General features: G+C 36.9%; 1 long non-coding RNA gene and 1 pseudogene across 1 annotated transcript; one reads left to right on the plus strand and one right to left on the minus strand.

Annotated features, from left to right (window-relative positions):
* Window positions 1-2,195: 2,195 nt before the first annotated feature.
* On the plus strand, window positions 2,196-2,725 carry LOC101973262 (translationally-controlled tumor protein-like; annotated as a pseudogene).
* Window positions 2,726-16,510: 13,785 nt separating this feature from the next.
* Window positions 16,511-21,048, minus strand: LOC144378385 (uncharacterized). The gene is made up of 2 exons (XR_013440046.1): window positions 20,719-21,048; window positions 16,511-16,670 (listed from the first exon to the last, which is right to left on the minus strand). It is a non-coding gene; the product is annotated as an uncharacterized LOC144378385 (long non-coding RNA).
* Between the last annotated feature and the right edge of the window lie 300 nt (window positions 21,049-21,348).

A 21,348-nucleotide genomic window follows, 5' to 3' on the forward strand; every position in this document is an offset into this window, starting at 1 on the left:
CCTGTAGTAACATCTAGTAATAATGAAAATGAGACCCGATATAAATTGTTTTCACCTTTCATGAGAGCAATCTGATAATATCTACAAAATTTGTATACACTTGAACACAAACATTCACATCTAAGAATTTATCCCTCCAAAAATTTTTAATGTTTCATTCTACTATTTTTCTATCTCCTTTTCCCTCCCCTCCCCTTTCATCACTTCCCTCTACCTAATCTAAGGTAATGCTATTCTTCCCTAGTGCCCCCCTCCTTATTGTGAATTATCATCAGCATATTAGAGAAAACATTCAGCCTTTGGTTTTGTAGGATTGGCTTATTTTGCTTAGCATGATATTCTCCAACTCCAACCATTTACAGGCAAATGCCATAATTTCTCTCTTCATTAAAGCTGAGTAATATTCCATTGAGTATTTATACCATATTTTCTTCATCCATTCATCAATTGAGGGACACCTACGTTGGTTCCATAGTCCAGCTATTGCAAATTGAGCTGCTATAAACATTGATGTGGCTGCACCACTATAGTATGCTGATTTTAAGTCCTTTGGATATAAACCAAGGAGTGAGATAGCTGGATCAAATTGTGGTTCCATTCCAAATTTTCTAAGGAATCTCCATACAGCTTTCCACAGTGGTTGCACCAATTTTCAGTCCCACCAGCAATGTATGAGTATACCTTTTTCACCATATCCTCACCAACATTTATTGTTGCCTATATTCTTGATGACTGCCATTCTGACAGGAGTGAGATCAAAACTACTCTAGTAGTTTTGATTTGCATTTCTCTAATTGCTAGAGATGTTGAACACTTTTTCATAAATTAATTGGTCAATTGTATTTCTTCCTCTGTGAAGTGTCTGTTCAGTTCCTTAGCCCATTTATTGACTAGGTTATTTGGTTTTTTGGTGTTAAGTTTTTTGTGTTCTTTACATATCCTAGAGATTAATGCTTTATCAGAGGTGCATGTGGTAAAGATTTTCTCCTAATCTGTAGGTTCTCTCCTCACATTATTAATTGTTTCCTTTGCTGAGAAGAAGCTTTTTAATTTTAATCCATCCCACTTATTGATTCTGGATTTTACTTCTTGCACTTTCAGAGTCTTATCAAGGAAGTCAGATCCTAGGCTGATATGGTAAAGATTTGGGCCTAGTTTTTCTTCTATTAAGTGCAGGATCTCTGTTATAGTGTCTAAACCTTTGATCCAGTTTGAATTGATTTTTGTGCAGAATGAGAGATAGAGGTATAATTTCATTTTGCTATACATGGATTTCCAGCTTTGCCAGCACCATTTGTTGAATAAGCTATCTTTTCTCCAGTGAATATTTTTGGCATCTTTGTCTAGTATGAGATAATCATATTTATGTGGGTTTGTCTCTGTATAGTCTATTCTGTACATTTGTCTACAAGTCTATTTTGGTGCCAATCATGCCATTTTTGTTACTATAGCTCTGTAGTATAGTTTAGGTCTGACATTGTGATGCCTCCTGCTTCACTCTTCTTGCTAAGGCTTGCTTTAGCTATTCTGGGTCTCTTATTTTTCCAAATAAATTTCATGATTGCTTTTTATATTTCTATGAAGAATGTCATTGGGATTTTAATAGGAATTGCATTAAATCTATATAACACTTTTGGTAGTATAGCCATTTTGACAAATTTAATTCTGCCTACCCAGGAGCATGGGAGATCTTTCCATCTTCTGAGGTTTTCTTCAATTTCTAGAGACAAATGACCTACCTAAACTGAATGAGGAGATCATACATGATTTAAACAGATCAATTTCAAGTAATGAAATAGAAAATGCCATCAAAAGCCAACCAGCCAAGAAAAGCCCAAGACCAGATGGATTCTCAGCTGAGTTCTATAAGACTTTCAAAGAAAAATTAACACCAATACTCCTCAAAGTATTCTATGAAATAGAAAAGGAGGGAACCCTTCCAAACTCATTCTATGAGGCTATGATACCTATGATACCAAAACCAGACAAAGATACATCAAGGAAAGAAAAATTCAGACCAATATCCCTGATGAACATAGATGCAAAAATTCTCAATAAAATTCTGTCAAATCACATACAAAAACATATTAAAGCTTTTCCGCCTAGTCCCCCTACCCCCAAGCACCATCATGCTCACTCCGAGCTCCAGGCTCCTGCTAAGCTAGCGCTGCTGCCGTCTCAGTCTAGTCACCATCATGATTATCTACCAGGACCTCATCAGCCACAATGAGACGTTCTCCAACATTTACAAGATCTAGGAGATCACAAACGGGCTCTGCCTGGAGGTGGAGGGAAAGATGGTCAGTGGGACCTAGGACCGAGGGTAACATTGATGACTCGCTCATTGGTGAAAATGCCTCCGCTGAAGGACAGGAGGGCGAAGGTACTGAAAGCACCCTAATCACTGGTGTTGATATTGTCATGAACCATCACTTGCAGGAAACCAGCTTCACAAAAGAAGCATACAAGAAGTACATCAAAGATGACATAAAATCAATCAAAGGCAAACTTGAAGAACAGAGACCAGAGAGAGTAAAACCTTTTATGACAGGCGCTGCAGAACCAATCGAGCACATCCTTGCTAATTTCAAAAATTACCAGTTCTTTATTGGTGAAAACATGAATCCAGATGGCATGGTTGCTCTCCTGGACTACCGTGAGGATGGTGTGACCCCATATATGATTTTCTTTCAGGATGGTTTAGAAATGGAGAAATGTTAACAAACTTGGCAGTTACTTTGGACCTATCATCTGTCATCATAAGTGGCTGCTGCTTGTCACCCACACAACACCAAGACTTAAGACAAATGGAACTGATGTCATCTTGAGCACATTTATTTGGAGTGAGGCATTGTTTTTTAAGAGAACGTGTCATGTAGGTTGTCTAAAAATAAAGTGCATTTAAACTAAAAAAAAATATTAAAAAGATAACGAACCACGATCAAGTGGGATTCACCCCAAGGATGCAGGGTGGGTTCAACACATGGAAATCCATAAATGTAATTCATCATATTAATAGACTTAAAAACAAGAATCATATGATCATCTCAATAGATGCAGTAAAAGCATTTGACAAAATTCAGCCCCCCTACATGTTCAAAACACTAGAAAAACTAGGGATAGTAGGAACATACCTTAACATTGTAAAAGCTATTTATGCTAAACCCAAGACCAACAGAATTCTGAATGGAGAAAAACTGAAAACATTTCCTCTAAAAACTGGAACAAGACAAGGATGTCCTCTTTCACCTCATCCTTGAAACTTCAGCCAGAGCAATTAGACAAAAGAAAGAAATTAAAGGGACACAAATAGGAAAAGAAGAACTCAAACTATCACTATTTGCTGATGACATGATTCTATATCTAGAAGATCCAAAAACTTCCACCAAAAAGCTTCTAGAACTCTTAAATGAATTCAGCAAAGTAGAGGATATAAAATCAACACCCATAATCAAATGCATTCTTATACATCAGTGATGAATCCACACTGAAAGAGAAATTGGGGAAACAACTCCATTCACAAAAGCCTCAAAAAAAGAAATACGTGGGAATCAATCTAATGAAAGAGGTGAAAGACCTCCACAATGAAAACTACAGAACACAAAAGAAAGAAATTGAAGAGTTTTTCTTTTTATTTCTTCGATGCTTCCTGGAAACTTGGGCGGCCAGTATTATATTTAGTCAGTGTACTTCCTTTAGCTTAGGAAACACATTCTACAGAGGAAAACCGCTTCCAGGATCCCTGAATTTTCATTTTCAAAACTCAAAAAGAAACGAAATTTGACCCTTTAACAAAGATTGGAAATTTGTATGGCTTTTAGTGGTTATCAATGCATAGATATTTTAGGACTATGCCTAGATTTTTTAGCAACTGCATAAATGAACACGTAAAGATGTAATTTTGACCTGTGATTTCATTTCCCACCCTAATTTCATCTTGTACCTGACATTTGTTCTCTTTAATAAGCAAGACAAATTTTATCAGATTTTGGAAGAAGTAATGAAATGCAAGAAGGCACAGACCAATGTTCTGTGATACTACTTTATCAGAGCAAGTTGACAGAAAAGTGAAGGTTAAGGTCCCTCAGGGAGTTGCTAAGCACACATGGGGGAGAGAGTCTGATTATGGAGGAGAAGTGAACAAGCTGGGACCCCTGCTTACTGGACAAGGGGTGCAGTTGTGATTGCTTCAGCTCTTCCATCTGCAGTCTAACTGTAGAGAAGGGGAGTAGCAAAGATCTCCTAAGAGCTCCTGGAACAATCCTCCTTTTCCTGCTGGTGCATTACAGAGCTGTCTCTAAATATCTTTGAACTTAAGTTAGGCTAAACTGTGGATAAATCCCTATCTCCGTGGCCATTTAACTCCAGGCCCAGTTGTACCAAGGATCACACTTAACTCATATTCTGCACCCAGGCCCTATAGGTAAGGCCTGGCCACCATGGGAGGAAGGGTAGTATATAGTTTTGGAGACATCAGCAGCATACAGATTAAAAGGGATACACAAGGAGACCATCTTTAGTCTCATTTAATAATTGCAAAATGATCTAAATTTGAAAATAGCTTTCTGTTGCAGAGAAGTAAAATTCTCTAAAGGATTTATATTAGAGCAGCGCTAATTAACCCCCAGAGCTAGTTGAGAGTGTTGTTTCATGCTGTTCCTGAGAAAGAACCTCTCTCGGGGCACCAACATTTTCTTTCCAGTCTCTGAGATTCCAAAGTTCTCTGGAGGTGGCCTATGCAGTTACTCTCTGGTTGCCACCCCAGGACAAAGTCCATAGAAAATTTCTCTGTATTCCTCTCCAGCAGCTTAGCACACAGCTCTGAAATGAATAGAAAGCAAGTAGAAGCAGAACAAGATTCAGGGGAAACAGTTCAGGAATTTCACGACTTGATAAAACTAAAGAATTATATGGACTCTGAATGGATCCGTATACATGTATGCATAACTTCAATTTCCCTTTTTTCTTTATCCCATGGGGATAAGGGGAGAAGTTTCAATAGTTACAGAAGGTACAAAATTTCAAAGCCATAGCCTTGGGGACAAGTACCTACATTTCCCTTGTGTTTCACAATATTGAAGTAGAGAAGGCTACATGTAACTGTAGAAATATTAAACTGTCCTTTGGCTGAGGGCCTTTTTGGGGAAGGAAAAAGAAGACAAAAAAATCCATTAGCATAGCTGTTTGGGGAAAAGAGAAGATAATTTGATGGAGCCCCAGAAAGACAAAAGATCAATTTATGCAACCAATATTATTTACAAGTGAGGAAAAGAGGAAGCAACTGTGGAGTTAAATTTAAAAAAAGGTGAATAGGTGCCCAAAAGAGAAAGGGCACTAGAGACATAAGAATAGGAAGAAAGAAGGCCAAAAGGGTAAATGAGCAAGCATAGGTCAGGAAAAACAGAGTGTGGGTATTGGTGAATGGGAATAGTTAGATGAGAATGAGGCTGGAGAGAGGAAGCAGGGCCAGGCCTTGCAAGGCCTTTTTACCACACTGAAGACTTTTGACTTAATGTCTTAGGCAGGTAGATTCAAGGAACCACCACAACCACGTACTGAGATATAACTAGAAGTCACAGGAGTATAAAAATACAGAAACACAATGTGCTGCCATCAAGCCAGAGCCAGCCATTTCCTTGCAAGGAAGTATCTGAAACAACCGTCACTGTCCCAAACGCAGCATGGAGCCCAGAGCTTCCAGTCTGAACACTGACATTTACTCCTTATGTGTACAAGTTGTCTCATCGCCCTAAAACTCCCTATTATGGTTTGGGAATGAGGTGTCCCTCCAAACCTCCTGTGTTAATGCAGGAATATTCAGAAGTGAGAAGGATTAGATTGTGAGAGCAGTTAACTCAGTCTGTCCATCCAAGTTTCAATGGACTGACTGGGTGGTAACTGTAGGCAGGTGGTGCATGGCTAGAGGAAGTGGGTGACTGCCAGCATGAACTGGAATTGTTCATCTGCTCTGTGGCCCCTTTCCCCACTTCTGTCTCTATTTCCTGACCCTACCATGAGCTGAGCAGATTTTCTCCACTGGGCCCTTCTGCCATGATGAGTTGCCTCCCCTTGGTCCCAGAGGAATGGAATCATCCATCTTGAGAGTGAGATCTCTGATACTGGGAGACCCAAACAAACTTTTACTCCTCTAAATTGTTCTTGTCAGGTATTTTGGTGAGAGTGATGCAAAAACAGACTAGAACTTGGAGTGTTTTTATTTTTTTGCTGCTGTTGTTTTTATTTTTAAACAGGACCTCACATACACTAGGTAGGTCAGTACTCTACCACTGAGTGACATCCCCAGCACTTTGCTTATTTCTAATTTGAGACACATCTCACTAAGTTACTGAGGTTGGCCTCAAACTGTGGCCTTCCTACTTTAGTTTCCTATGTAGTTGGAATTACAGGCATCCTCCGCTGTTCTTACCATGTTTGCATCCTCTAAAGTAGGAATATTTAGATCTATTTCAGAGGGTTGTTGTAACAATTAATGAATTGTTAATGTAGGTGAAAACGAGTAACTCATTGCCCAGAATATACATACTCAGTGAAAACTATTTTCTTTTCTCCCTTCTTCTATATTTTTATATATGACCATAATCCTACTGGAATGAAATTCTATCCCTTCTACCGATTCAAGTCTGACTTGATTTGTTTATTCACTTACTCATTAGTCCATTTAATCAGTGATGGTTACTAAGTGCATGTCACATACCAGGAAGTGTGATAGGGGTTGAAGATGAATATAGCAGTGTCTATCTTACTGGAAAGGAGAAATAAATAAATACACAAAGGCAATGTAAAAATAATATGAAATCTTCCTTGACTGCTCCAGTTGTAAGTGATTAATCATCTCTCTGATTCTTTATGCTACTTTCATCACTTATGGCAAAATTACCTTGAAATGTAGTTAACTTTTCAAGTGGCTATGATTCATCTCCCGAACCGAGTGTAAATTCCATCAGGCTGGGTACCATCTCTCATCATTTTTGCATTGTCCTCAGTGTCTTGATCATGTGAATTCAACAAATACCTGTTAAGGATTGTGACAAGATGGAGAAGCAGGACCTTATTTACTCACACAGTTAAACAGGCAAAGTCCTATCATTAATACACCAGTACTCTGCTTCCTCCCCGCACCCATTGTAGCTTATTATGGAATTACTGCCAAAAGAAGCAAGGCGCACATTGTAACACATTGTAAATTTGCATCCATAAAGTGCATGTGTCCTTTCCCTTTCCCTACTCCTAAACTTCAACCTCTCTCAATTCTACAGTCTCACCTGTACCCAACTTATATTCTGCAGATGGATGACCAAACTTTTTTTATTTTTTTTTTTGTTTTTACAGGAAAGTAAAAGCATTGGAGAAACATTTCTCAGACTCTCTTCTGAATGTCACTATACACTCATTTGTATGTCTCTCTTTCTTCTTCCCCGTATTTTTTTGAAGTGTGTAATTAATATTACTTCTATGGATCTGATTTTCTTCTCATTCAGATAAATCCTAATTTTTCACTTATTCTTCCCTATTCCAGGCCCAACACTCAATATTTTAAACCCTTTGTTTTATCAGCTACTTCCTCGGAACAAATTAGTATGTTCAAGATTGTCTAAATAATTAAAGATAAAGAAAGATAATGAAGGAAGGGGAGGAAGAAGAAAAAAAAATCTGTTATTGATTGAGTCTCCTCCACTAACTACCTTTTCTCTGCTTTCTAGGCGTAATGCAGCTTAGGCCTTTATTTTGTGTGTGTGTGTGTGTGTGTGTTTGTGTGTGTGTGTTTGTGTGTGTGTGTGTTTGTGTGTGTGTGTGTTTGTGTGTGTGTGTGTGTGTGTGTGTTGCTGGGGATTGAACCATGGCCTTGTGCATGCCAGGCAAGCACTCTTATAACTGAGCTAAATCCCCAGCCCAGCAGGTGGCCTTTCTAACCACTTTCTCTAAAATTAAAAATGACTACAGTTTCCATGCAAAAGTCTTAGAAAACATGTTTCACAGGCATTTTTTATGTCTGCATTTTTCTTCATCATAATTTTAAAGGTGATTTTTTTTCATCATAGAACTGAATCATCAATTACTTAATACCTTAAGTTGAACATTAAGGTTGTTTCCAATTTCTTTTAAATCATTTTTTTTGAAAATGCCATGTTGAGTACCTATATATGTACTCTTTTGTGCCTTTTTCTGATACTGTCTTTAATAACCAAAGCTATTCTTGACCAGAGACCCCACTGTGGATAGGCTTAATATATTCACAGCTAACCTGCTTTGGAAGAGTTCACTCAACATCTATACCCTGACATTTACTCTTCAGCTCACTGAAGACTGGCTTCCATTCTCACAGTGCTACTGAATCGATTTGCAGTGTCCTTCAGTGTCAGGTTTCTAGATTGGTCTCACCAGTTCCTCTAAAATATGTGACACCATCAACAATTCCTTCTTACCCCAATGACACTTTCTCTGCTTTTTTTTTTTCCTATCATATTACCATTCCTTAGATTCATCCTGGTCTTTGTATGCCTCCACCTTCCAAATCAATTTTTTCCACATTGCTTGTGCCTCTTGTTAAAGTTTTTAAGCTATCCTTAACCTATTTTTCAGTGGATTTTGCCTTTGGGTAATCTCATCAATGACATATTAAACACTTCAAAACAAATAACTCCTCTATCTGCCTCTAGTCTAAACATGATTTCCTTTGTCCAGGCCACTACATTCAAACACCAGTGGACATTGCCTTCAAACTCTTTATTTCCAAAACCAAATTCATTATCTTCTCCCAAAATTTGTTCCTTTCCCTACATTTGATACCTCAGATATGATGACTCTATGATAGTTCCTTGTTGTCCAGGCTAGAAATCTTAGTGCCGTCACTACTTCTAATTATCCATCAAGTCCTACCCCTTTTTTCCTTAGAGTTCTTCTTCTCCCTGAGCTGTGAATGTCATAACTTGCACTATGTTAATTATGTAGCACTTTATGCTTTGAACTGGGATTCGCTTCTCATACTCTCATACTTTCTATTTCTTTCTGTAACCTATGATCCTATGATCTTTTAGTCTATGTCATGTCCACACTGGGAACTGGATTTCTATTCCCAATTCATAACACAAAAATCCTATTTGATAAGATGAAAGAGATAAATTACTTATTTGTTTTCACATCATAAAAATTTGTTGAATTGAATAAATGATTGAATGAATAATGGCATCATGCTCCTTGGCCAAATTCTGAAGTAGGAAGTATATCTTTGGTCTCCACCTTCCTTTTCCACATCCCTTCTATTACTCCTTCCTCCAAAGTATTCAGGTCTTTCGTGTAGGCCCTTCTCTCTTGTTACATGAAGAAATGACCTAATTAAACACTTTCACTGTGAGATGTGTAATAGCTTTCCTAAAAATATTTTTCTGTTGAGGAGCCAATGGGAGAGCATAATTTAATCAAAATAAATGAGTGACAAGTGAAAGGCATTATGGGATTTATCAAAGGATTTTGCAGCCATCTCATGTTGCCTGTGTATAGCAGAGATAGAATCCCCACATGATATAACAATAACTAAACTTATTTTGGTTTGAAAAAAGACTAGGGTAAATTCCAACTCCGTCATCCACTATAGGGAAACCATGGTCTTAGCTCATCCTCTTGTTTGCCCTCTCAGTAACATGGGCTGTGTGAGCTAATCAGTGGAAAGGTGGCCAGTCCCTGAGAGGTGAAAACAAGGCTGCATTCCCCTGGACTAAAATGGCCTTTCTGATTTGGGTATGTCAATAAGCCATATATCTCCACCTCAGAAACTCTCATGTCCTTTATTCAGTAGTTTAAAAGGAGAGGGAAACGTTTCAGACACACCAAATCTACACACAGTTTTTGCATTAAGTCATTAAAATCCCTCTTCAAAGCTTTGCAGGTACTTAAGTGGATTTAAAAGAAAAGCGAAGGACAGTTTATATTTCAAGAATTACATAATTCTCAGACAGCTTAGTGCATGTTTTTTCTTTTCAAATTCCCAGTGGCCCCTGGCTTTATGTGGAGAATAATGTGCTCACAGTAATGCTGGTAGGCACAGCAGTCTCCCATTTTTTCAGGCCGCAGGACTCCTCATTACACACAGCTAGGATAATGTTCTACATTGACACACAGGGCTCTCCCCAAATATCACTACATTCATGCAACACATTGTTTCACTGGTGAAGAAAGAAGAAATTTCAGAGTGGGATCAAGGCAGCAAGAGACTGGTCTTTTGAAGTGCTGTGACTTCATTTTATAAACTGGATATCTCAATCCAAAGATATTTTATACTGTAGATGCTGTATTTTTCATCCACTTTTTTAAAGAATCTGTTGAAATGTATTTTCTTTTATTTCTGTGAAGACATTAGCATGAAAAATTGAAGTGTTTCCATCCTGCCAAAGAGTAACGCTTCTTTTCCCTGGCATCTACACTTGCCACTGTGGCTTTGTAGAAAGAAGTACTTGGCCAATGGCATCTTGAAGACCCTCTTTCTGTCATCCAGTGAGATACAGTTTAAAGAGGGGCCATATGCAAACTTGCTTGATCTCCCCCTCTGCTCTTCTTCTCAAAACTATCTCCTCCAAACATAGTACTTTGCTTATTAATCTGAGTAACTAACCTTTGTGATCCATTTCATCCAAAGAATTTAGATTTTTTCACCAGTATTCTTAACACTTTATTTCATAGGATTCTCTTCTAGGGCCTCACAAATGTCAGAGACATCCACTTCTAGCCAAAAAAAAAAAAAAAATTAAAACAAGACTTACCCTCTGCTAAAATACCTAAAACAAAACAAAATTTTAAAAAACAGAAAAACAAAACAATATATACGGAAAAAATGGTTTTCAGGAATTTGAACATCAGAAAATTAATAGCAATGTCACTGAAATTCAAGACAAAAAAAAATTAGGTGAGCCTAATGAATGCCCCATCTTATTAATTGGAGAGAATTCCCAGTCTGTAGGACAGGAAGCTTAGAGATGTACTACTATAGAGGAAGCCGAGCTGGAAGTCTGACTAGATCAAGGCAGTTGGAATTCTGGGTGTACCAGAAAGAAGGCTTCAGAGAAAGCTCTGTGGGGCTCTTCATTGGGTCTCCCTAGAATGTAAAGGAATCATATTCCATCATATAATTCTGCCCACAAATAACACACATGATGAAATTAGCAGTCAAGAACACTGAAAAAGTTTTTAAGTTATAGTGGTTTTTAAAATGAAGACAAATGGCATAAAATAGAAACCCTATGTGTCAGAGTTTTTTTTTTTCCTGCAATCTACTGTAACAAAATTTTGAAAACTTTTAAAACTCAGAAAAGTTGAAGGAATAATATAAAATAATTCATGTATTTTTAAACCTAAATTTACAAAGATTTACGTAGATTGTATTGGTTTACACTTGCTTAATCTATGTCTTTCTTGACAGAGGGATGATACATGGCTGAATCATTAGAGAGTAAATTACAGCTTTTTGATATGACATCCATTTTTAAATACTTCACCATGCATATCTTAAGAATAAAGCCATTTTGCTATATAATCATAATATTATCTATCATACCTAAGAAAATTAACAATATATCTGTTATTTGAATATTCAATCCATATTCAATTTTCTTCAATTATGTCCCAAATGACTTTTATACACTTTTTTTCCATACAATATTCAAACTCATTCAATTTAGGACATTAACCCTACTTCTTTTTTTCTTCGTGACATATTCTTTCTGGGAAATGCCAACCAACTTGTCTTTTAGTATCTTTCACACTTTGGATTTGTCCACCTCTTTATGGTGGTACTTTACTTTTGCCTCTGTCACCTGTATTTCCTCTCTAGGTGTTAGGTCCAGAGGTTTGGTGAATTTAAGTCAAATATTTGGAACAAGAATTACTTCATAGGACACTCTGTCTGTACATCTGATCAATAAACTTTCATACCCATTCTTTTCATTAAACTTGTTCTCCATTCTCCATGAACATTTCCAGCAGTGGTCCAGCAAGGGTTCCAGTAGGAACCCTTCAGTATGATTGAGAAAGTTGACAGGAAACGAGGAAGAAAAGCTTGTCCAATGTATACCACATCAGTTGGCCACAGCACCGTTTTCATTGAGGTCCCAGTTCTCTGAACATCTTTTTTTTTTTTTTGGTTGGCTGCTATGGTCTGAATTTTTGTGACTCAGATATTATGTTCTAATCCTAAGCCCCAAAGGATGGTCCTGGAAAGTGATTTAGGTCATGAGAGTGAAGCCCTTAGGAATGGGATCAGTACCTTCATTAAAGAGATCCCAGAGAACCCCACACACACCCCTTCCATGTATCGGCTCACAGTGAGAAGTCATCTGTCTCTGAGAAAGTGGTCCCTCATAAACACTCACCCCCAGGGCCTTGATCTTGAACTTCTCAGGCTCCAGGACAGAGAAATAAATTCCTGTTTTTGATAAATCACCCAACAGAAGGTGTTTGGCTACAACAGTCAGAATGGACTACGACAATGACAACAGAATTTTAATTTTATGTAAGAAGGACAGTATACTTATTATTATTATTATTGAGAAAGAGATATCCAAGTCTGTTTTTGCAGTCACCATTTATTAAACACAAGCATCTCCCAGTGTATTTCATGTCTATTGGCATTAAAAAAAAATAAAACAGAAGAGAGAAGTGAAATGAAATTAGAGAATCAAATGAGAGTCAATAACTGTGTCAGAGAGGTGGCTTTCAAACTTTGTCGATTATAAATTATAACCAAGTGTACCCAAGTATATATAAAAAGAAATAAACATCTCATAAAACCATGCTTGTCTTTACTATGTGTGAAGAAACTCAGATATTTTATATCCTAGTCTGTGTCATTTTTTTTAAAAAAAGAAAAGAATCTGTGTTTTAAGCATAAAATTTTCATAACTTCCAAAGGTTCATTACCTGAAGCTAGGAGATAAAATGATTTGTCTAGCTAGGCTAAGAGTATAGCAAGGAAATGAGAAGGAAATAAAGTAATAGTAATAGCATTCCTCAGTAGAGAATTATCTACTATGTTTTAATTATTCAAACTGGTTTTTTCTTTCAGCTATAGCATCCTGTAAAGATCTGTTGGAATAAAAAGACTGGCGCAGGAATTAGCACTTAACTACTTCCAGCTGGATGACCTTGGATGTGTCCTTTACACTCTTCAGGGATTGCATTCTTTCACTGTGAGGTAGGGATAATGCCAACAAGTTCACAGAGTGGTTGAGAGAACAGTTAGAAGAGAAAAATGGGAGAGCCCTGGAAAAAGATAAGTGTTTTGTGGTTCCAGGCAGTGAGCTCTACAGTGTTGTACAACTGGCCCTACTTACTACAAGAAATTGAGGTGTACCTAAGTGAGCTTTCTCAATCACTTCAGAGTGCACCATCACCCTGAAAAACCATTGCTTCTTGGAGAAGAGTTGGTTGGACAGTGAGACACAGTAGGCAAAAGAGACCACAGTCTGTATCAAAGTCTCTTTGAGTAGCATCATCCTCAGTTATAGAAACGGTGGGAATTGTACAAATGCCCATCTCAGTTTATATGAATTTCCTGCCAAGAAAATAGAAACTGAAGACCAGTAAAATGGCTTGAGCTTGTGCTGGTTTCTTCAACTACGTGGGTGCGTCTCGCTTATCATTTGTTTTAATTATTCCTGATGTGTTGCCTATCACATCACAAGCTTCTTCAAAGGGAAGGAATAAGCAGTTGTCATAACAACAAAGCTCTTCATTACCCTGGGAACCTTCGACAGCTTTATTTAAAATGAAGGAGAAAAAAGAACCCTAACCAATTAGCTTTATCAGTCTGATTCATGTTCTTCTTAAACTGATAACAGTGTTTCCTGAAGAACTTACAATTTGATGGGGAATGTGTCATGAATATTTATGCTAACATAAAACTCGGAGAGAAATTGGCAAGCTAATTATCACTTGGAAGGTGTTTCTGGTCAAATTCCTGCCCGGTGATCCATTTGATTTTTTAAAATGACTTTTATTAAGCAAATCAAAGAATTAGTGGGTCTATTGCCAACATCTATTCATCCATTGGTACAAGAATGGCAATGAGACTTATTTAGATTTAAACTTTAAAGCCAACACTTCACCCTTCTCCTTTGATTTTCCTCAACTTTTCATTTGGTTAAACCGGAAATGTTCTTGCCTGCCTTCCACCCTTCCTTCTCTATTCAGAGATACAGCGGAAGTCCCTAGACAGTTTTAATTCTGCCCTTCTCTGCAGAATTAAAAAAGCAGATGTTTTCTTCTGGCTGCAGGAGATAAGACTGAGAAGTAATTATTGTCTTGGTCCCAAATCCCACAGGTGTTTTCATTCCTGCCCTGTGACCACAGGAAAAATAAATAGTCAGCCTGAGAAGGTCTTGTTGGGGGCACTCTTCAAGTTCACACTTGAAGCCAAATGTTTGAATATTTCCTGTAAGTGAAAAACTGTGCCCGAGTCAGCAGACTCTAAAGAGCTAGATATTAAATATTTTCAATTTTTCAGGATATAAGCTCTCTGTTGAAACTACTTGACTCTTGATTGTCAAGTGAAGAAGCCACAGACAAGATTCAAACCAGTGGGCTTGGTCAGATTTGGCCTAGCCATATGTACGACACAAGGCAGAATTTCGTCTAGGAAAGGATTCAATAATCCATAGATACAGCCATAGTTTGCTGACTCCAAAGGGTTCCCAAGAAACTAAACATCTCCCGCCAAGGAAAAAGTGCAAAAATTTGTTTAAATAAACAATAGCACTAGAAAAGCATGTTCACAAAGGGCTTTCAAATATATTATTTCATTTAATCCGTAGATAGGGATTATTCTGAGATGTAGGCATTCTCATTTTCTGATCTTATACATAAGAAAATAAGACTTGAGGTGCTCAGGTGTGAGACAGACCCAAGATGGCTAGATTTGGGCTCCCTCCCTGAGACTTCTGACCCGCTATGATTTAGTGTGTAGTCAAGGTCATAAATACCCTGATTCAGCAATATATACTCAAGGTAATAAATATCTGCTTATGAGCATGAGCTCACTTATGTAACGTGTTGGCACCAGGTCTTCTTTGTTTGGTTTGCACATAGAAAAAAGCCTGTTGGAAAGACTCAAGCATCTGCTGCTCCTTCAAATAAAGCATGTCTGCAATCCCAACTGCACCTCACTACTTTTTCAGCTGCTCCAATTCCAAACATTTTTCCCATGGTATTAACCCCTGCAGGACATCAGGTAACTACTTTGCTCTTCAAGGTCAAACAGCTGGTTTCTTGATTACAGTTTAAACTTTCTTCCTACCACACACCCAGCTGGCATGTAAACAATGCATTATTTATACAGATCAAACAGAAAGGGATGAATGATAATTTCTACAGGAGTAGTGAGTACTCAATAGAGTGGGAGGAAAATTCATCAACACTCTCCAGCCCTATTGAAACCTCCATGGTATTAACTCAAGCATCAGTCCAAGCTGTGAATAACCCAAAAACAAATAAACAAAAAAATCTCTGTCCTGAATTCCAGGATCATTTTAGAAATAAACCATATAGGCCTAGTTCACCACCTTCTCAAACTAAAACCAACAAGGACTTCAGTAACTGTTTGAGATCAAAAAAGAAAATTCACCCAGAAACAGTTCACACTGAGCCAAATTCAAGAGTAGCTACACATCAAGCTTGGAACACACAGAGTTGACACATAGGAAAGTCTTCAGTTACCAAAGATTGTGCAGGCAGCTATTACTTAATTATGACAACTCTACACAGTCAGGATATTGCATTAAGGAAACAAATGCACCATCTGTTAAGGAACATGATTGAACAGATTTTTTTTTTCACTAGACTTTAGCCCTGTAAATATTAACTCTGTATGTTCAACTCAGATGAAAATCTCCATGAAAAAATACTGCTGATGAGACATCTGTAAGTGATATCCTCCATATCCCATTCCATCCAATTCTACAAGCCTTCACTGAGTGACTCTTAAGTATCAGGTATAGTAAAACAATCTCTGCCTCCAGATAGTTTATATTTTTACAGTACAAATAAAACACCTAGAACAAATGAGTATGATACAGGCAGAATCTGGCTTAGAAAATGTATTCAATAAGCCATAGATACAGAAAATCAGATGTCTGTTTATGTTTATTTATTTATTGTTTATTTTGTTCCTCTCCAGGCCTCTTTTATAAGTGCACTAATTCCATTCATGAGGGTCCCACTCTCCGGACCTAATTACCTCTGAAGGCCCCACCTCCCAATTCCATCACCTTGAGGTTTAGCATTTCAATATAGGAACTCAGGGGAAGACAAAAAACATTTGGGCCACAGCAAAGAGATGAGAATTTTCAGAAAGAGTGAATTGACAGGAAAAAAGAAGAAAGACAGCTGTCCTGGCCCAGGATTTGAATGTATTAGGAGAGCTGGGTAGAAAATTGAACTATAGCCCAAAGGTTTAATTGGTTTGTAGTTTGCCATAGAGGTTAAAACTAGAAGTCCAAGGACAATATTGAGCCTAAAAACTTTATTTTCTTTTCTGGTTTACACAGTTTTTTTGTTTTGTTTTGGTTTGTCTTGGTTTGGTATATTTCAATCATGGGCTGGGGATGTGGTTCCATGGTAGAACACTTGCCTAGTATGTGCAAAGTCCTGGATTTGACCCTCAGCACCTAAAAAAAAAAATTACAATAAATCAATTTCAATCAGTTGACAATATCCAAAAGTTAGAATATAAAAAATGAAAGTTACATATTTGACTTCTCTTAAAGAATTGGAAGAGCTAGCAACCAGAGATGCCATTACTGCACATCAATTCTTAGGGCTGTATAGCGACTAACACATAAACAGAGGGTGAGGGCTCCCATTTATCTGGTCTCCTTCAGACCCACTGTACCCATTTTGTTACCTACGTGGCCTCCATAGGCTTTGAGTTTGCAATAATTCTCTCAAAAGAAACACATAAGACATCTTCTAAGATAAGTTAATTTGAAAATTTGAAACAATTTCAATATGATTAGAAAAGTACTTTAAATTATCTATACTGTTTGCTTCACAAATAAGTGACTGGCTGTTAGGTTTATAAAGCCATGAATTAATGAAATAGGAAACGCAGATTGAATCACTTACACTGTGGAGAAAATAATTGAGTTGCCTATAAGCTTTAAGTTGTGAATTTGAGTCAGTAAACAGTAGCAGGCAATGGAAATTTTTTGTATGGAGGAGTGATGAACTGGAGTTAATTTGGCTTTTTCAAAAGATGTTAATTCTGACTAAAATAAATTTCAAATTTATATGCTTTGTTTCAGCAAGTAAACAGGTTATTTTATGAACTATGTTGGAACTAAATGTACTGTGAAGTACATTTATGTTTTGATTTATAACTTGGTTGACCTCAATTTGAATCATTTGTCTTATAATTTTTTTCAGTGCTCTTCATGAATTTCAAAATACTTCCCATAAACTCAAGCATAAATATATATGGAACCACAATCATTAAAATAGTTTAGTTTTATAAGTTGTGTGTTTGCTATAACTTTTTAAATACCACTTATAGGCACTTATTTCCAAATGGAAAATAATTCATGCTGAATATATTCCAAAGTCCATTTTTAAATAGAAAGCAATCATTTTTGAGACATATATATTCTAAAATTCTTTACATTTTCTGTTGAATTTTTTGAAGATCACTGTAAAATGCCAAAATGTCAATTGATCACAATAAAGAATTTAAAGTTATTTCTTTCATTGCATTTATAAATGCATAGTCAGCCTTTTTGAGCAAATAGTGTCTCTAACAAGGACTATTTTTATCCTATACTTAAAACATTAATGTTTTCTTCATATATTCATTTAAAAATTTTAGTAATTTATGGCTTATAATAGTTATCATTTTTTAACATAAACAAGGTAATTTGAAGCACCTTCCTGATGATAATTAAATTAGTTCAAACTCTCTCACTGTTTCTAAGGTGTCACTGAGTGGACACATTCCATCCTTTAGCCATTTAAAAACAATTTTTTTCATCTATTACCTTTCCTCTCCTGAAGTTGTCAGTCACCTCTTCCTTACAATGTTAGCATAGTTATAAAATATAATTTCAAGCTCTGCACTTGGGCTATTGGCCAAAACACAAGTCCAGCAACAACTACTAGTTATCTTTTAGCTAAGGTTGTTTTTTAATTCTATTACCATTATATTGCCTCTAGAACCATCTGTTTATTGAACTATGGTCTCCTTAGTTTATTACAAATGAGCTTGAATTTCAGTGTCTGATAACTGCATATAGTTTTATTTCCTGGTTAGGGACTGCCTGGTGACACATTTTTAAATTATTTCTGCAAGGCAAAGAATTGTACTTAAGCCAACAAAGACTTGTCCCTCACAATAGAGCTACAAAGAAAACTGTAATTATTTTGATAATCATTTGGTATCTGTGAGAGATATCCACTTTTATGCACCTATTTAGGTGGTGGCTGTGCCATTCAGACCTCATAAATCAATCTGGCAGGTTCTTATAATCACTTGTGCTTTTCATGTCTGAATCTTCATTTCCATGTGTATTATTCCAAAAGTGTCTTCACTAAGGAGATAGATTCAGACTTGCCTATAGTTTGATTTCTAATGTGATTTCTTTGCTTAGTTTAAAGTCATGTTGCCTTTTTTTTTTCCTGCACCCACTACAGTTACATGCTCACGTTAATTTGCTACCAGTGATCACCCCAATCATTTTGGCTTTGCTACTTTCCAAGTTTTCCCTTTTTTAAAAGTATTTGTGTTTCATATTATATTTTCCCCTCCTCCCTCAACCCTGATTCCCTAATTCTATTTTACTGGTCTCCCTTCTATTTGTTTTCTTAATTGGTAAATTATAATTATATATAAAAGTGGGGTTCATTATGATATATCCATACATACAAATTGCATAATTTCATTCCCCAGTACCTCCCCTGTACCACCTTCTTCCCTGCCCATCGCCTATGCTCACCCAATATGATTTGGTGATGACTTTCAAGTTCCTCTAATAAATAATTGAGTCAAATTCCAAACATGTTATTGATAATGAGTTTCCCTTGTATAGTCATTTGTATCTCTAACTTATTCTTGATTGAGGTAGTAAGTTCATCTAACAACTTGGAATTAGGTAATATTTACATTGCAATCTATAAAGTTATCTCTTTGTGAAAGAAAAAAAACCCTAAATTATTCACAGCAGAAGTTGATAGTGTGATATGCTAGGTTAGTAAGGAATTGTATATCGTCAGCTTTCATGTCTCACAACAGGGTCTTGTGTTGTCATTCAACTATTATATTTAGGTTTTAATGCTTTGTCTACTAAAATTCTAAATGCTTGAGAATATGGAGAAAGAGAAACAGACAGAGACAGAGACTGTATGTGTTACACCTCTTGAGATTTCCACAGCTTTTAGCACTATACAATAAACATACTAGGGTCTTTAAAATATTCAAAGAAGGAGAAAGGGGAGGGGAAATGGGGAAATTGCAATAGGAATAAGATTCCTTAAGGAACACGAGATGGTAAAAGCAGAGACCCAGGGCTTTCTGATCACCTCACCAACCTATTATCACTGAAGTTCCTGCAGCAAAGAGGAAGATAGTGGGAATGGTAATTCACTTATATGCTGTTTATGCTTTTTGGAAGAAAAAAAATCAGTGTTGAAAATCCTCATCTTTCAGAGACTGAGAATAAAGATGAAATATAAAGTAAGGTTGGATAACTGTCGTAGGATATTTAGCACATTTTTGACAGTCAGTACACAGCAGGAACTCAATACATGCTTGCAGGATCTGTTAATAGCAATATCTTACTATGTGCATGAACTTGATCATATGCCAGTCACAGTGTAACAGGGCTTTATATGGATTGCCCATTTTGAAAAACATTAAATTTATATAAATGGGTAATTGATTCATTTTACATATATATTTACTTAATACATATGACTCACCTTCTCAAATTCTTGCTACAGTTCTATGTGATAAGTACTGGCCTAATCCTCATCTGTACCTTTATACAAAGAAGAAACTTAGGCTAAAAATGACCAATAACTCAACCCAAGGTTTTTTCAATAGCTATCTGAATGGCTAGGAGAGTTCAAACCCGGGCACTCCAATCCCAAAGCATATACTTAGGAACTACTGCAGAACTCCAGGGCCCCTGATGCTTACATAATATGCCTTATTAAGGCAAAATAATGCTCTTCTGTTTGCAGATTCTGACCAATGCTAGGCGCCATGGTGTTCACTCTAATAGTTGTGTCTTCAATATAACAATAGCCAGAAGAAGGATGTAGCTTTGAGATTTCCTTAAGAGGTTTCTGGAAAATTGAATTCCGCACACAGAATGAGAGCAATATACATCATCTTCTCATCATTTGGGGGGTCCCTGGGACAAATTCTTGCTCTTTTCAACTACAAATGTCCACGGTTGTCCTTAGGCACCTGACTTAAAGATTTCCCCTGGGACTTTTCCCGTCCAACATGTAGATGCTTGTTCTCCTCATGGAGTTCCCCTTGCCAATGACTGTCTCTTTAGCAGACAGAATCACAGTGTGGATTTTAGAGACCATACTCATTAGTGACAAGAGTGGCTTCACATTTGGAAAACGTGTTTCCCAGCATCTCGTGGCATAATGTCCTCTGTCAGTCTACATGTTCTGTTGGGAGCAGTTTCAGATTGTTTCATAGACAGTACTCACCGGGCTCCAAATCTACTTTGGGATCCACCGTTCACATCCTCGAATCCTTTTCCTGTGTTCCTGAGGACTTTACTACTGGCCTGTATCCGTTTCTTTGTTCCTTTTCTAATCTCTTGAGATTTTTCAGTACATGGTCCCGGGCAAAAATCAAGCCTTCAGTAATCCCACATAGCAGGCTGAGACATCACACTGTCAATCTCTGATGTGAATAATTCAGGGACTCTGAAGCGATTCTGTTCCTTTCATTCACATTGAGATCATCTTTCATTAATCTCTTGGGCGTTACAAAAAACTTGAAGTACTCCCAAAGCTTTATTCTGAAATGGGAGTGAGAATATTTGTGATCTGAACTGTGTGTTTTTTTTTTTTTAAAACAACTTTTATGTGCTAGAGAAATGTCAGTGAATGAGATAAGCAAAGGCTTTGCTCTCAAGGAATTTATATTCTATGACTTTGTCATTAGTTAATATTTATCGACTACATTTGATATGGAAAACATATGTTAGGTGTTCGGGAACAGCCAGTAAATAACATCGCTCTGTCCCAATTGAATTCAGAACCAATTTAGAGATAGAAAAGATAGACAGATGGAGATCAAACCAACAGCTTTATTACTGCTAAAGCTGATTG

Source organism: Ictidomys tridecemlineatus, chromosome 6 (assembly GCF_052094955.1).
Source record: "Ictidomys tridecemlineatus isolate mIctTri1 chromosome 6, mIctTri1.hap1, whole genome shotgun sequence".
Lineage (NCBI taxonomy): Eukaryota > Metazoa > Chordata > Mammalia > Rodentia > Sciuridae > Ictidomys > Ictidomys tridecemlineatus.